The following is a 4,237-nucleotide window of genomic DNA, read 5'->3' on the forward strand; positions in this document are numbered from 1 at the left end:
TCTCCAATTAAGCAGCAAAAGTCTGGAATATGTTGTTGTTGTAGTGATAGAATCCCAGCCTGGAGTGAAAAGGCACTGAAGACCTAAGGTCAAACCTTGGTACTGGCAGACACACACACACACACACACACACACACACACACACACACACACACACACACACACGTGTATTGGTTTATGTATTTGCCATGATTTTTTTCTATGACTTTTCCTGTGTCTATCCTTGAACATTTCTTTCCGAATTTTAAACACACACATATAAATGGATGGATGGATAGATAGATAGATATATAATAGAGATTGTGGGAAGCGGAGGTAGACGTAGAAGCAGAGATATAGATAGAAGATGTAAAGATACAGATGTATAGATAAATAACTGAATAGTGCATTTATTTAATTGAAAAGGTATAAACTTTTCTATAAGCTCATTTTCACCAATATATTGCTTACCTTCTATCTTTTAATTTTAATTTATCATTTAAATTTCACAGTTAAACTGTCACTTAGGGCATTATAATTCAGTAAACACGACTGTTCAGGTGGGCAGTTCGGTGAGAAACCTTAATTCTACTTTGATTCCTCTTTCAATATTCCATCTCCTGTCTGCAACTACTTTTCACTGAACTCTCCCCTACAAGGCCAGAGGAGTCCTTGCTCACCACTGCCACTTCCACAACCTTTTACCTGAACCTGATCATTTTCACCCTATGCTATCTGAACAGCCTTCAAAGTGCCATACTGCTCATACACCTAGACACTGATGCCCATGCAGCTTACACTTCAAAAACGGGTCAGTATTGCTTTTTACCTTTCAAAGAAGGGAAATAAAAAAAGCTTACAAAATTGTGTTACAGCTGGGTGCCGGTGGCTCACGCCTGTCATTCTAGCTGAGGCTGAGATCTGAGGATCGGGGTTCAAAGCCAGCCCAGGCAGGAAAGTCCGTGAGACTCTTCTCTCCAATAATCCACCAGAAAATCGGAAGTGGTGCTGTGGCTCAAGTTGGTAGAGCGCTCACCTTGAGCTGAAGAGTGCAGGGACAGCGTCCAAGCCCAGAGTTCAAGCCCCATGACAGCCAAAAAAAAGAAAAAGCATTACATGTCTCATATATATATATATATATATATATATATAAAACAATATCCATTAATTAAATACTTGTATATTCATCAACTGGCTTGAGAAATAGAATAATACCAAAATACACGAAGAATCCAGGTGCTTCTCTGACTCTATTGCTCTGGTTCTACCATAGAGGCAGTTGCAGCTCAGACAAGGGTCTCATATCTAAAATATACCTGGAACTCAAAAAATTAAAACTTAAACACTCAACAACAAATCTTCTAAGAAACAACTGCCCAAGAAATAAGTGGGCTAAAGACTTAACGAGAAACTTCTCTGAAGAGGAAATAAGAATGGCCAATAGACACATGAAGAAATGCTCAACCTCCCTAGCCATAAAAGAAATGCAAATAAAAACAACATTGAGATACCACCTCACCCCAGTTAGAATGGCTATAATCAAGAACTCTAATAACAGATGCTGGAGGGGATGTGGACACAAGGGAAGCCTACTGCATTGTTGGTGGGAGTGTGAACTTGTTCAACCACTTTGGAAAGTAGTATGGAGGTTCCTCAAAAGACTCCACATAGAGCTCCCCTATGACCCAAAATCCCACTTTTGGGTATTTAACCAAATGATCACAGACAAGGCCATACTAAAGCTACTAGCACAACTATGTTTATTGCAGCATTATTTACCATAGGTAAGATATGAAACCAACCCAGATGCCCCTCAGTAGATGAATGGATCAAGAAAATGTGGTATATATACACAATGGAATTCTATTCCTCCATCAGAAAGAATGACATTGCCCTATTTGTTAGGAAATGGAAAAACTTGGAAAAATTTATATTAAGTGAAGTAAGCCAGGCCCAAAGAAACATAGGTCCCATGGTTTCCTTCATTTGCAATGACTAATACATATCTAGGACAAGCAGAAAAGGTCAAAAGCTATGAATATATGACCATATAAAATGATGTTAAGAGAAAGGAACTCCAAGACAGGGACACAAGTGGTTTTTCTTTCTTGCTGCTGTTTTTAACGTACTTATAATGCACTAGGTGATTTTTTTTGTTTCTTTTGTATGATCTTTCCCCATGGTATAAACCCTGTTTTCACTGTATTTGATTCCGGTGTCCTGCATCTTGTATATACACTTTTCTAATTTGGGAGGGGAAGGGAAAAAACAAAATGCTTAAATAGGGATACAGGTTGACCCATTGTAATAATGAGATGTACAAGACACTATGTTGAAAATGAACTTCACAACTTTGGGGGGGGCAAGGAGGGAGGAGTCGGGGAGGTGGGGAGGGAAGGGATGATGGGGAAAACAAAGGAGGGGTAACAATGCTTGATAGGAAATGTTCTCATTACCTTCTGTAACCCCTCTGTACATTATTTTTACAATAAAGCTTATTAAAAAGAATTGTGTGTTAATCATGTTTTGTCACTTTTTATTGTAAGCATTAATGCAATAATTATACAAATTGAAGAATTCCACTGAAATTTTATTCCGATATAGAAGTCATATCCATCCACCACCCTTTTCCTGACCTCTCCCTTATACTACTGGATAAGTGCCTTCGCATTTGTTATACTCCATTTTTTACTTTAAGGTCATTTCTTTGTTGTTGTTTTTTGTTTATTTTTTCACATATGAGAGAAAATATGTATAGTTATCTTTCTGAGTCTGAGTCTTTTACTTAATATAACTTCTACGTCCATCTATTTTCCTGAAAATGCCAAAATTTATTCTTTGTGGATGAATAACATTCTATTGTGCATATATATATATATATATGTATATATATATATATATATATATTCCACTTCTCTGTCAATGGTCACTTATATTGATTCCAAATCTTGGCCATTTAATAAGAGTTTTTAATAGAACTATTGAAAATAGTTTTTCCATAAACATGTACATGCATGGATCTCTTTTGTATACTGACTTCCTTCAGATTCATACAAGGAAGTAGATAATTAGAATATATGATAGTTTGTTACTAAACAACTGCACAGCAGTTCTCATTTCCACTGCCTTCAGTATCATCATGTGCAAGGAAATAATTTGTTTCACAATTTCCAAGCTTTCTATTATTTCTCAAGCATTTGGACACAACTCTGTAAATTTTTCTAACTCTATTTTTTTGTGTTCCAAGTACTTGTGGAGAAATGTTTTTCTGTCCTCTAATCTACAATTTGTCAAGCAACATTAGTCAGCTAACAATCCAGAGAGAAGGACAATTGTACGAGCATGTGAGCGTGTACATGATTAGACAACAGTCTAATGTGATTAGTGTTCAGTGTTTCACATGTGAATATATTCAGAAACTGGAGTGAGTTAAATACAATATAGAAGTACTATGTGAAGACAATAAAGAATTTGTCTATAGTCAAGACAATCGTATTATTTTTATTGTAGGATGTCTCCAAAAGCCACACATATGAAACAATAGTCATAAACAAGAAACCCAATATGTAACAGCATAGAACTAGATTATTAAAACTCAGAGAGTTTATAAGGCAACAAATATCTACTATGCCATCTCATATTGGATAGGAGGTAAAGAATCAGTCATGACTTTAGCAAACTTACTACATGGAGAGTAGATGCAAAAGGTCATGATTATTAAGCTGTCATATCAGAATCAGTGTAATAGTGAAGGCAGCAATTGCCTCATGGAAACATAGATAAAATAATTCCGAGTAGGACATCTGGGAAGTATCCTAAAATATTCACCATTTCTCCCCAACCTTGGGCAATGACAGTAAAGGAAAGAAGGTCAATTCAGCTGAAACACTATTGTGGATACATATAGGTTGGTAGAAGGCTTTCTTCAGGGGTTAGGCAATGGGTTTAAAGAAATTTAGGCTTGATTCCAGCACTCTTGTGCTTTAGATGTTTTGCACGAGCAAGCACAGAATTACTAACAAGCAATTTTTATAGAAATTTAGGATTATATGTCTATAAGCACATTTATTTTGGGTTTGTGATGCAGTGGAAATTTCCATTGAAGTGAGTCACTGTTCTTAGTTCTAATTTCTATATGTTGCAAGGAGAAATCATAGTTGGAGTAGTTCACTTAGAAACATCTTCAGTGACATTTAGTCTTCCTGGCATCGGTATATTCTATATATTTGGACTGGAGTGGACCGATTTTGGAGAACCT

This window comes from Dipodomys spectabilis, unplaced genomic scaffold (assembly GCF_019054845.1).
Source record: "Dipodomys spectabilis isolate Male_0828 unplaced genomic scaffold, ASM1905484v1 ptg000053l, whole genome shotgun sequence".
Lineage (NCBI taxonomy): Eukaryota > Metazoa > Chordata > Mammalia > Rodentia > Heteromyidae > Dipodomys > Dipodomys spectabilis.